Source organism: Bombina bombina, chromosome 1, assembly GCF_027579735.1.
Source record: "Bombina bombina isolate aBomBom1 chromosome 1, aBomBom1.pri, whole genome shotgun sequence".
In the NCBI taxonomy this organism is placed as follows: domain Eukaryota; kingdom Metazoa; phylum Chordata; class Amphibia; order Anura; family Bombinatoridae; genus Bombina; species Bombina bombina.
The window spans coordinates 610864800-610878941 of record NC_069499.1 but is presented as its reverse complement, the minus strand read 5'-3'; the positions used below and the strand labels follow the sequence as shown (position 1 = coordinate 610878941).

General features: G+C 42.3%; 1 protein-coding gene across 2 annotated transcripts in view; it reads left to right on the top strand.

Annotated features, from left to right (window-relative positions):
* The window catches only part of CLCN5 (chloride voltage-gated channel 5), a 526001-nt gene that overhangs the window by 486101 nt on the left and 25758 nt on the right, over positions 1 to 14142 (top strand). The gene's annotated exons all lie outside the window — the stretch shown is intronic.

Sequence of the window (14142 nt, the reverse complement as noted above, 5' to 3'; positions counted from 1 at the left end):
TTTGGGAAATACAGAACCTGGCCACCTGGAGGAGGTAAAGACACCCCAGCCAAAGGCTTTAATACCTCCCCCACTTCCCTCATCCCCCAGTCATTCTTTGCCTTTCGTCACAGGAGGTTGGCAGAGAAGTGTCAAAAGTTTGAGAGAGTCTCTTATGGAGGGTAGTACTCTTCGCAATGGGACTGGAGTTTTAAGTAATCCTATCAGTCTCTGAGTGAGAGCATGTATGAAAGTTAGAGTCCGGAGATGCAGGGAGAGTTTTCCTGAGAACCCATCCCGACTCATAACAGCAGCTCCTTGGTAATCAGCATTGACGAGTTTCGCTGCCTAACTTTATTCACTCAAGTCCATGTCAGAAGCGAGGCTACTATCTGTCACACTTGAAGGGCTGTGTTCCTGTTCCACTGTGTTGATTCTGGGAAGATCGTTTCATTTTATTTTTATATGTGAATGTAATTGTAACGAAACAAGGTAGGGTCCCAGTGTATATAATAAGGAATCATGGATTAATATCTCCTGGGGGTGGTTATTTAACAGGGGGGACTTTAATCATGTTTGTTATGTGGTTCTATCTGCTAATGTGTAGCAATACCTAGCCTTTCGGAATATAACGGCCTTATCTCAGTGACGCGATCTCTCGCCCTTTTGGTGACTGGCACAGTGCACCTCATGACGGGTGTGGTTACGTTGTTTTTCACTTCCGTATACTGACTGTGTGTGACAGAGAGAGTCTGGCTTGTGACTGGTCTGGTTCACAGGAGGTGGTGAGTGCCCCAGCCATTGGGGGTGTAAAAAGGGTGCCAGTTTTTGTCATTTTTGTAATCCTAAAATTATGGAGGATTCTGATATGTTAGACACGGATGTCTCCGATACGGAGAATGCGTCTTATGATGAATATGAAATCACCCGGGTAATCAATGCCCATCAGTTATGTTCCGATTGCCGTTCTAGAGTACTCTCTTCTCCCGAATCAGGGAGCTTAGAGTGCGTTGAGCCATCCGCCTCAGAGGTTTCCATGTCCCGTGAGGCGCGTGCCCCACACCCTTTGTCATCTATGCAAGCAGGTGTCCCTATGACCTTTACTCCTCCGGAGGGTGGCTTGTTTCCTCCAGAGGTTACGGCACGGTTCCACATGGCCATTTCTATGGCATTGACTCATTTATATCTCCCAAGTGAAATATTTCTAAGATACTGTCTGTGTTCTGTTAACCAGGGCCCATCGGGAGTGGGATCGCCTGATTCAGTTCGGCCTTCTGGGGAAGTGATGGGGCCCAAACCTCGGGGCCAGGGTCTTTTGTTGATCCGGCGAGTGATGAGTTTGCCTTCCGTTGTAGGCTGGCACGTCTTCATGTTCTTTTAAGACATGTTTTGGCAATGTTGGAGGATCCCAGTCTGAGTGGGCCGAGGGATCCGAGGCCTTAGATGCTGGATGGCAAATTGGATATGACATTTGGGGATGAAGCCAATCTCCTTAACGTCTCCGTTTTTTATGTTTCGTTTCCAGTTCTGAGCTTGGGTGAATGGGGTTTTTGATCGGCTGCTCCCGTTGGCATTCTCATTCACCTTGGGCGTTCACCCGATGGGTGCTGCCTTCATTTTATTTTGATCCGGATGGATGTGTTTAATTTTTTTATTTTATTAAACTCATGTCTGTTAGATTTTAATTTTTGAGAACATTATTCTCCGAAACCGATACTTGCGATTTTGTGGTCGCGTGGGAACTTCCTCGGAAGTTGCGCACATTTTGAATAATAGAATTTATGTTTTCTAGTTCATTTATCGATCCTTTGGGTCAAATGTTGTTGGACCTTGGGCAGTTCTGGAGTGTCCTTATGCCAGGCAGGTACTGGTCGGACGCTTTTCGGCTGTTACCTGGGTTCATGTCACCCTCGTGATGCTGATTTAATCCTGTCAGATTCTGAATGTCACTTGGCCTATTGCTATGGACTCCGGGCTTGAATCCTACCGAAGTATGAGGCCTACTGTTTAAATACAACCCCTCTGACTGGAGAGTTGTAAGTACCGAACTAAGGTCGGCTGTTTCGGGCTACTCGCCTGGGATACGGATCTGTTTTTTTGCAGACGTCATCATGGTTCTTTCAGGTCCCTGAGGACTCTGAACCATATTTCCATACCTTTTGGAGATGGGAGATGTGAGTGACCTATGTGGTCTGGTGTTCCGAGTGGTGAACAATTTGCGTCTTCACTTGAAGTTCTTACGGATGCTGACTCTTTAGCCTATTAAACATTTTCTTACGGTGGCGTAGTCTCCTTCCTTCCCGCCTTGGGTGGATTATCTGGTCTGGAAGCGCGGGCATGTCCTTCTTCCTCTGCTCAGAGTTGCGTTACTCTGAGGTGATGTACAGGGGTTCCCTGCCTTCTGTGGGGAGCTGCGAGGCTCCAGATTTTACCCTGTTATAAACTGTTAAGGAGCTCTTTCAGACTCTTTGGTTTGTGGCTGTTGCTAGATCGCTAAGTCTACGGACTTTAGATGGTGCGCTCCTAATCGTAGGAGGCAGCTTAGGGTTCCTCTGGAAGTTAGATCTTTCGATTGTTTCCGTGTTCGAGGACCCTGGCCTAGGTACATGTCCCTCCCTAAATGGGTGTGGACGGTTCGGTCCCACCTTAGGTGTTTGTGGTCCTGTGTGCCTCTCTGAGGGGAGCGGGGCTCTGGGCTCTAGGTCTTTCTGACGCGTCCCTACCGGTCTTCTGGTGCATTTAATGTTCCTGTAAACTCCAGGTGTCTTTCAACTGGATTGGCGATTTGGCCGAGGGGTCTCACCTCTATGGTAGGGTGGTTTTCCGTTGCTTTTGTTCCCTTCTCTTCCAGAGCGGGGGTTAGATTCTCCTGGTTCGGAGTTACCTTAGTTTCTGATTGTGTCCCACGATGGCTTAGTGGTAAACTGTTTCCTTGAAAGCTGAAAGTCAAGAGTTCAAATCCAGCTATGGCTTTGTACTCTTCATAATGCAAGTCCTACAAATATCCTTGCCTAAAGCAGCTTTATATGGCGACCTGTGGGTCCTTTGTTTTTCCTGCCTTGTAAGGGTCTTTTCCCTCCTTGCGTTTTCAGAATCCTGGAAAGGGAGATGCGATGTAGTGAGGGGTCTGAGGGACCTCTTCCCTTGGGAAGTGTTTTTTTGGGGGGGAAGACAGCAGTGTAGGGGGTCTCGTACCTGTGCACAATGCCTATCCTGAATCACAGGAGCATGCCGTTTGTAGTAGTGGTCAGAGGTCTACCCGGGGGCTTTGTTCCTCGTGGACCCTTCCTTTCTCTTCCAGAGGTCTGGGACTCTTGTCTTCGGGCTTTGACTAGCCTTTGGGCTGGGACCATTACCCTGGAGGGAAGCTTGGGGATCAGTTATCTATGTAGTGGTGACCGTTTTCTTCTAGAGTCGGTCCTCCCCTTTGGTGGGAGGACTTTTTATGTCCTCCTTTCTATTGGCGTCTGGTACTGGGAGGGGACGCTCCTTGGAGCCCGGTATCGGAGGGCTGTGAGCATTTGGAAGGTTAGCAGTTTGAAACCAGCTACAGCTATTTGCACTTTGAATGTGTGCTAGCAGGCTTAAAACACCTTTTGGTGGTTTTGGTTTTGCGATGGTTGAGTCAGCTTTCTTACCTGGAAGCTTGTCATTGAGAGTTTCTGTTTAGACGGTTTGGTGTTCTCTTGGAGAGCTCTTTCCTATTGCCACTGTTTCTACTGGCCTAGCCTGCAGGTTTCGATCTGATACGAGGCAACAGGGAACTCTTGTTTTTCTGGAGTACCTTAGGGTATGTGACTGGATCAGGAATTTGAGGTGTCCCTCGAGTCCTTTTTGGGACGTGTTTCCCTGAGTATGGATCTTTTTTTTTTTATTCGGTCCTTGTGTTTCTAGGCAGTTCGTCTGCCTGGGCGCTACTATCGTAAGACAACCTTGGGTTGTTCTGTTTGTTGAGCCGTGTGGAATGATAATTTGGATTTTTCCTGGGAATCTGTTCTTTTTGGGGGCAGATAGCGGTCCTTGTCTTTCAGCCGGGTACCTTCATGGGTGTCCTGACCCTCGGGGCTGACACCTCAGAGGCTGTTTGGACTCGACGGACTCTGGGAGTGATCTCTAGTTCGGCTTTGCTGGTGGTGTAACTAATGGGCAGTTACCTGGGCTTCGAGTTTTCACCCGTGTCGTCTATATTTTTATCGGGTGTTGGGTAATTTCAGGCTGTGGTGCCTTTCAAAGGGGCCGCCTTTTGTACCCACCCGTTGTTTGCATTCAGTGTCCTCTAGCTTTGGTATTGTTTTCCCAAAAATAATGAATTCAGCTGTGATCTCTTCCTGTTTAAGAAGAAGAAAAACATAAATTATGCTTACCTTATTATTTTCTTTTCTTCTGACGGGAAGAGTCCCCAGCTCCCGCCCTTGTTTTTATCAATGAGGTGGTGGTAATTTTTTGTTCTTCTGGCACCTTTTTCACCCTGATATTTCTCCTACTGTTTCTTGTTAGCTTGGCAGAATGACTGGGGGATGAGGGAAGTGGGGGGGGGAGGTATTTAAGCCTTTGGCTGGGATGTCTTTGCCTCCTCCTGGTGGCCAGGTTCTGTGTTTCCCAAAAGTAATGAATGCAGCTGTGGACTCTTCCCGTCAGAAGAAAAGAAAATGATCAGGTAAGCATAATTTTTGTTTTTGTTTTCTTTCCAATGGCATGGAGAGTTCTCAAATCCATTCAATTACTAGTGGGAACCAATACCCAAGCTAGAGGACACAGAATGGAAGGGAGGGAGAACAAGACAGGCAGACCTAAACAGAAGGCACTACCACTTGAAGAACTTTCCTCCCAAAAGAAGCCTCAGCTTAGGCAAAAGTATTGAATATTTACAATTTTAAAAAGGTATGCAATGAAGATCAAGTGGCCGCCTTGCAGATTTATTCCACAGAAGCTTCATTTTTGAAGGCCCAGGAAGAAGAGACAGCTCTAGTGGAATAACCCGTAATTCTCTCAGGAGGCTGTTGTCCAGCTATCTCATAACAGAGAACACAACAAAAAGGGCAGAAGATTGCTGAAAATCTCTAGTTGCCTGCAGATAGAATTTCAGAGCACACACAACATCCAGGTTATGCAACAACCGTTCCTTCTGAAAAGGATTAAGACAAAATGAAGGAACAACAATTTCCTGATTGATCGGTCTGACCCTACCTTAGGAAGTAATCCCAATTTATTACGAAGGACCACCTTATCCACATGAAAAATAAGGTAAGGGGAATCATACTGCAGAGCCAAAAGCTCAAACTCTGCGAGGAGAAACAAAACCTTCCAAGATAACAATTTAATATCAACAGAGTGCATATGCTCAAATGGACCCTAAGAATAAGATTAAAGGGACACTGTAAGCAAAAACTAACTAAGCTTGCAACTAACTACCCTTATTAAGCATTTTGTCAATACAATCTCCTAATGAGATCTTTACCGTATTGCCGTTGTCATTCATCTAAGTTTTGCTTTCCAAACCCACTTCGTGGGTATCTTTATGTCCTGTCCAATCCGGGCTAACAACTACGGTTGGAATATGGCGCTTTTATTAAGCTATTCGCAAAATTGCGCAACGTCACTAAAAACGTCACTCCTTGAAACACTGGCTGGAATATAGAAGACCCCCTCTATCGATCCTACATCAGAAGATTGTGCTGCGATTAGACAATTAAGTTGTGAACGCTTATAGAATCTCCCTAGTAATAACAAGCAATCTTAAATAATATAGCTATATTAGATTGTCAACTAAATAGTATACAAACATATAAGTAGTATATGTAATTAGTATGATATCGATAATTAGGCTTTTTAATATATATATATATAGATACAAAGTCTTAGTGAAAGCGCCAATATCCTCCTCTCACCTGTAGTCGTCGGCGTGATCCGTTATGACCCTTGACCTTCCTCTATGCGGCACAATGGAGAGAGGGTAAATACGGACGGTGCAGATGCTGCTATTCACAGGTATTTGCTGAATACCATTAAATTGTATAGGAGAGAAGCGTGAAAAATAGCTCAAAAATAGGCACCTTCAGACCGCAGTAGATAAAAAATGTCAGTTTATTTTGCCAAGCTAAAAACAGAATAACCGTAGCACGGTTGATAAAAAAAAAAAATACAAAATACTAATCACATCACAATGTGAACAGGAACATTAGGAAACATGTTTCGTGCCTGCGCACTTGATCACTGCATGATTTTTGCGCTATTTTTCACGCATATATATATATATATATATATATATATATATATATATATATATATATATATATATATATATATGTATTACATCAAAGTAGTTAAAAATTCTGATTGGTTGATAATTTTAGTGAACAATCACCATGCGATCCTTTAGTACTGATACACTAATATAATAAATAATAATAAATAACTATAATAATATAATAAATTTAAAAAAGCAGGAATTAGTATGATTTTTAAAATTTTATTAAATTATCATAAAAACTTATACATTTATTCAAATTTTCAACATAAATAAATTTAATGATCAGAATATTAATTTATTAAAATAAAATAATTATTTTAGAGAATCAAATAGAAAAAAAAATCACAGTGAGAAATAAAAATCATTAAAATTTCAAAAGCTATTTACATAATATACGATGTTGAGTGTAAATCACCAACAAAATGCAGCGACTAAAAGCTATATTACTCTAACTTTAACTTTTCTTATGGTGTATTCTAATAAGTTAATTATTTTGTTGGTGATCCTCAACCCTGCATCGTAACCATCAAAACATTTATGGGCTCTAGATAACACACTGAAACCTAATAGTTCTTCTATTGTGCGTAGAAAGGCTGGAGAACCTATTTGATCTATTGTTCTGTCCAATGCGCAAGCGTGTTTTTCAGTTATGTGAGTGTTAATTCGGCAACAACCATAAGAAATGTGCATGCGTGATTTGGAATTTTTTTTATGTGCATGCGAAGTAGGGACGATTCCTCGTAATGATATGCAAGAGGACGAAATCGGATAGGTTATTGCTTGCTAACAGGTAATGCCCATATTAGAGGGAAGGCTTTGGTGACGTCATCATGGATAAATTAAAATTCCAACGTTAGGCACTAACTACAGGTTTAAACGCAGGTCTCATCCTAACCAAGGCATGAACAAAGGATTGAACGTCTGCTAAGTCTGACAGGCGTTTATGCAAAAGAATCAATAGAGCAAAAACTGACCCTTCAGAGTAACGACTGACGAGCCCTCCTCCAGGCTCTCCTGAAGAAAGGACAGAATACGGGGAACCCTCACCCGCTTCCAAGAGAAACCCCTAGATTCACACCAATAAAGGTATTTACACCACACCTTATGGTAAATCTTGCGAGTTACCGGCTTACGAGCCTAAAGCATGGTATCGATAACCTTTTCTGAAAAATACCACGCCTAGACAAAACTAGGAGTTCAAACTCCAAGCAGTCGGCTGCAGAGAATCTAGGTTTGGATATAGGAAGGGACCCTGAAGTAGAAGGTCCTTCCTCAGAGGCAATTTCCATGGGGGAAAGGATGACATCTTCACCACGTTCCGCAAACGAAGTTCTGCAAGGCCACGCTGGAGTGATAAGAATCGCCAAAGCCTGCTGCTATTTGATATGGGCTATTGCCCAAGGAAGAAGGGCAAACAGAGGGGAATAGATAAATTGGACCAAAGTCCCATGGCACTGCCAGGGCGTTGTCTACAGCTGCTTGAGGATCCCTTGTTCCTGATCCGTATTTTGGAAGTTTAGCGATTAGACAAGAAGCCATCAGATACAATTCTGGCACTCCCCACCTGAGAGTTATCTTTGAGAACACTTCCAGATGGAGTGCCGACTCTGGGTGAAAAGTCTGCCTGCTAAGAAAATCCTCTTCACAGGTGTCCACCCCTGGGATGTGGATGGCAGAAAGAGGACAATTGTGAGACTCCGCCCACTGGAGAATGGGAGTCACCTCCTTAATAACTAATGAGCTCCAAGTTCCTCCCTGGTGCTTTAGGTCCGAGTGGTCACCGTTCCATTGTCTGAGTATGCATAAATGTAGTTGTCTCAGATGGAAACGAGCAAATGGAATAATGTCCATGGAAGCCACCATGAGACCAATTACTTCCATTCACAGAACCACTGAAGGACGAACAGAGGACTGAAGGGAAAGACAAGAAGCAAGAAGTTTGGATTTTCTGACTTCCGTCAGAAAAATCTTCATGGAGATAGTCTATGACCGTTCCCAAAAAACATACCCTGGTGTTTGGCACCAAGGAGCTCCTTTTCCAGATTCACCTTCCAACCGTGGGATCAAAGAATTGACAACAGAGATTCCATATGGGATCTTGCTAAATGAAAAGATGGCGAGTGAACCAAGATATCATCCAGGTACGAAGCCACCACAATTCCCTAAGATCTGACCACTGCCCAAAGAGCCCCTAGAATCTTATCATATCCTGTATCCCTAGGAGACTACTTCCACTAAACAATACAAAGAGTCAGGTGCACTCGTAGCCGGAGATGTAGATAAAGGAAATATTTATTATAGAATTCATAAAAACTTCTTTACGAAGATGATACTTGTACAATCAGGATCAAGTAGCAATGTGAGTGGTGTGAGTTCCACTCCAAGGACTGTCTGCTGACGCGTTTCGGCTCTAGAGGCCGTAATCGTAGCTGCAGTCTAAGATTCCCATTGGCATTTTATACCAATTGGGACTTATTGATAGGTTTAAAACATTCACCTTTTCTTTCTTGGAGTGGAGCTTTGAACACACCCTCTATTGCTAAAAATTAACAATGTAAAATATTCACATTTAGAATTGCAACTTTGTTTAAGCAATAACTCACTTTTCAAGAATACGAAATTACAATTACATTAACAACTGGTTTGTATGACAGAGAAGGTTTATAAGAGATGTCTAACAATATGTTAAATTGTAATTTTTAAATTTTTATATCTGAATACCTAATAAAGATGCTTACACATTTTTCAATTGCAAATAAATGAAAACAACTCTTAAGTGGCTTAAATGCTTATAAGTGTTGTATATTTGTATAGCAAGTCTTAGTCATTCTACCAACTATAATTATAAAGTGCATTTATTTGTCAGTATTGTAAAATTAATTACTATCAAAAAGGCTTGTTAGTATGAAGCCTATGAGAAACATTCTAAACATTTTAAGGAGGAGACAACTCTTTCATATGACTGGCTATTGTTTATAATTGGATACACATTATCAGGACCCTTACTCACAAAAATTAATAAGATCATATTCTGAGTTTAATCCATCTTAGAGCCTCCAGAATGAGTATTGCAGCGATTGATGGAAAAGAATTCCTTAAATCAAAAAGGAAAGTCAAGGAAATATTTGAAGGAGTGTCCTTCATAACTGAATATAGTAAACAGTATCATCAAGTATGTAATATTATCAGGAAACACTTCCCTATGTTAAAGGCGGATGATGGATTGGTTGATGTAATGACGAAGGGATGTAGATATGCATTTAAAAGCCTTGGGAATATACTAGCCCCTACACAGCTCAAGTCAGAGCACCCTGAAATCTCATCTTTTAAAGGCACATATAAATGCAGCTATGTGCAATGCACAGTGTGTGAATACTTACAACAGGGAAAAGGTTTTACAAGCACAGTTACGGGGGGGGGGGGGGAGAAATTCTAACATTTCTCGTGTCTGAACTGTAGATCGTGTTATGTGATATACCTTCTTACCAGTATTGATTGTGGAATTCAGTATACAGGACTCACCACGAGGGAGACCAGAGAAAAGATTAGGGAGCATGTTACAAATATAAAGGCTGGCAAACTAACCAAACCGCTTGTACAGCATTTTAAACAGATACATTGCAGAAGTGCCAATTCTTTAAAGTGGACTATAGTTGAAATGGTTAAATGTAAAGAGAGAGGAGGAAATAGAGACAAATTGCTAGCCAAGAGAGAGGTTTATTGGATACACAGGCTCAGGACAAGAGTTCCAGATGGATTGAACTCAGAATATGATCATATTAATTTTTGGGAGTAAGGGTCCTGATAATGTGTATCCAATTATAAACAATAGCCAGTCATATGAAAGAGTTGTCTCCTCCTTAAAATGTTTAGAATGTTTCTCATAGGCTTCATACTAACAAGCCTTTTTGATAGTAATTAAGTAATTAATTTTACAATACTGACAAATAAATGCACTTTATAATTATAGTTGGTAGAATGACTAAGAGTTGCTATACAAATATACAACACTTATAAGCATTTAAGCCGATTAGAGTTGTTTTAATTTATTTGCAATTGAAAAATGTGTAATCATCTTTATTAGGTTTTCGGATAAAACATTTTATAAATTTAAATTTAACATATTGTTAGACATCTCTATAAACCTTCTCTGTCACACAAACCAGTTGTTAATGTGATTGTAATTTCGTATTCTTGAAAAGTGAGTTATTGCTTAAACAAAGTTGCAATTCTAAATGGGAATATTTTACATTGTTAATTTTTAGCAATAGAGGGTGTGTTCAAAGCTCCACTCCAAGAAAGAAAAGGTGAATGTTTTTAACCTATCAGTAAGTCCCAATTGGTATAAAAGGCCAATGGGAATCTTAGACTGCAGCTACGATTACGGCCTCTTGAGCCGAAACGCGTCAGCAGACAGTCCTTGGAGTGGAACTCACATTGCCACTTGATCCTGATTGTACAAGTATCATCTTCGTAAAGAAGTTTTTATGAATTCTATAATAAATATTTCCTTTATCTACATCTCCGGCTACGAGTGCACCTGACTCTTTGTATTATTTGTTTTTTCCTGAAACAGAGGTTTGCACGGTGGATATCGGATGTTGTTTCCTGCTATCACGTTCCCACTCACCTCACGTGGCAACTAGAGGTCGGAAGCCGGTGACGTTTGATGACGACAGACGCCGTTGAGTGAATCAGCCACAGAGGGTAGTGGAGCCTATATCGGTCCCTACACGGTTTGTTTACTGGACTGCTCCATGGAAATCTTGAAGTGAGAAAATAAAGTGTCTCTACCTTAGGACAGGCTTTTCATAGATAACGGCAGACTTATCACCCGGACCGGACCGCTGGAGGTAAGGTGAGTGGAGGAGGGTTACAGAGTTGTTGGAGTTAGCCCTCTTTGAACTTCTATATTATTTATGCCTAATTCGGAGTGGAGTTTCATTGACATCAGTGACATTAACCCTACAGTTACCATAGGTGCCGACACATATTTGTTTATATTGTTCCCTCAAAAACTACTTCCACTGCCCAAGGATCTGGGACAACAAAAAAAGAATTCTGCTGAAAGGAGAGCCTGCCTCCCACCTGATCCAAGACTGGATCTGGGGCAGCCCCTTCATGCTGATTTAGACTCAGCGGAATGCTTCTTGGATTGCTTATCCTTGTTCCAAGGCTGGCTAGATCTCCATGAGGTCTTGGCCTGCTCAGGTTTAGAAGATGAGGCGGATTTCTGTCCTTTGAAGTTGCGAAAGGAACGAAAATTAGAATTTTGGCGACCCTTGAGTCTACCCTTCTTGTCCTGTGGCAGGAAGGCTCCCTTTCCACCAGTGACTGTGGAAATGATTTCAGCCAGACCAGGACCAAATAAGGTCTTGCCCTTAAAGGGTAGAGACGGAAGCTTAGACTTGGACGTCACATCTGCAGACCGAGCCTTTAACTATAGGGCTCTACGAGATAGAACGGCAAAGCTAGAAATCTTTTCCCCCAAGCAAACTATTTGCATGCTGGCATCACAGATAAAGATATTGGCCAACTTTAATGCCTTGATCCTGTCCTGGATCTCCTCTATTGTAGTCTCCTCCAAAATCAAATCTGACAAGGAGTTGCACTAATAAGAAGCCGCTTCAGCAACTGTTGCAATACTAGCAACAGGTTGCCATTGAAGACCCTGGTGTAGATACATCTTTCTTAAGTAACCCTCCAGTTTCCTATCCATATGGTCCTTAAAAGATGAACTATTCTCTAGAGGAATAGTTCTCTTGGCTAAAGTGGATATAGCGCCCTCTACTTTTGGAACACCCGGCTTCTCCCATTCCTGAACTATAATGTCAAACATGCAATCTGGAACATCAAATACTCTGTTAAGTTTGTTAGCCTTTTTAGGAGACTGAGACTGTAGACTCAGAGTCCTCCAAAGTAGCCAGGACCTCCTTCAAAAGAAAACTGAGGTGTTTGAGCTTATATCTAAAATGTACCTCCTCTGAATTAGCTGAACTAGCAACAGCAGAGTCAGAGATCTCACCCACAAAGGAGTGATCTTCCTCAGAAAGTTGATAGACTGACTAAGGCAGTCTGGGCGGAATCCAAACTACTGTCTTTGTATCTTTTTCGCTTATCAGCAATAGGTAAGGCACTCAAAGCTGCAGAGACTGCAGAAGTCAGTTGCGCAGCAAAATCGCCTGGTAAATACACACTCCCAGGAACAGGTTGAGATAAACCGCAGGGCACTGCATGTTAAACTGCTAAAGCTTGGGACGTTTAAAAGTGAAAACTGAGGCATAGCACGGACAACATTGAGACACAGATGGATCTGAGAAGGTATCTTTGTGTGTGTATATGTGTGTATATATATATATATATATATATATATATATATATAATGAGAGAAGCGCTCTACCAGGAACGAACAGCTCATCAGCTAGTTCTATGGCGATTTACCCCCATAAGCAGCCTCTTTTAGACCATTGTGCTTTTTACAGAGGAAAACTTTCCTGAAGTATATCAGCCTGATCCTGCCAAGTAAGGTCAGTCCAGCCCTTACTTGGCAGGCTGCCTCCGGGTGGTAAATCGCCAAAGAGCTAGCTGATGAGCTGTTGTTCGTTCCTGGTAGAGCGCTTTTTCTCTTCGTATGCAAATTAATAGGACCCTGGGGAAGTCTCCCTATGGGTGATGGGGGAAACCAGATGTGGACTCCTTGCATAGTGTGCTTAAAGGAATGTGGCTGCACCTCACTGACGAGGCCCATAGGAGGCCAAAATGATTGTCTGGGGTTGTCATGTTCCTTGTTCAGAGGAGAATTGCCTGGTATTTCGGGGCTGGACTGACCTTACTTGGCGGGATCAGACTGATATACTTCAGGAAAGTTTTCCTCTGTGAAAAGCAAACTAGTTTTAAAGAGGCTGCTTCCGGGTGGTAAATCGCCAAAGAACTAGCTGATGAGCTGTTGTTCGTTCCTGGTAGAGCGCTTCTCTCTTTGTATGCAAATTAATATGACCCTGGGAAAGTCTCCCTATGGGTGATGGGGGAAACTAGACGTGGACTCCTTGCCCAGTGTGTTTAGAGGAATGTGACTGCACCTCACTGACGAGGCCCATAGGAGGCCGAAACGATCGTCTGGGGTTGTCATATTCCTTATTCAGAGGAGAATTGCCTGGTATTTCGGGGCTGGACTGAACTTACTTGGCGGGATCAGACTGATATACTTCAGGAAAGTTTTCCTCTGAAAAGTACACTGGTCTAAGAGGCTGCTTCCGGTTGGTAAATCGCCAAAGAAATAACTGATGAGCTGTTGTTCGTTCCTGGTAGAGCGCTTCTCTCTTCGTATGCAAATATATATATATATATATCCCCTATGTATAAAGGAGACAAAGATTGCTTAAATATGTCAACTAAGTAATAAACTAGAAATAAATCAGTGGACTTACCACTTCTGAGACCAGAAGGTGATTCCCACTAAAAAGTCAGAGAAAAGACTGGTTTACTCTGTTCGCTGGTCCACTGCCAACTCTCAATCGATCGTGAGCCGGATCAAATCTAGCTGCATAGGACGCTGCGCTCTCCAAAACCTCTGAAAAGGAAGCTGCAGAGCGGAGGGTGGTCATGTGACTGTAAAAAATGTATTTGCGAAATAGGGAAAAAGCACGCGAGTTACGCTGCCCTTAATCCTCCTCTCAAACAGAAAGTAAATGTGCAGTATAAAAACTATGTCCGTTGAGCATTTAGTTTAAAACATACCCCACACAAGATTTATCCTATGTCGATCACAAATAAGGGCAAATAATCGTGTAGCCCAATCATGTCCCACTATCAAAGCCAGCCTCAATAAAGTCAATTAACCCCTTCATTTCCTAGCAGAAACAGTGCCCTCTCAGTGTGTCCTTACATGATATCTCCAAATAGATTAGATAATA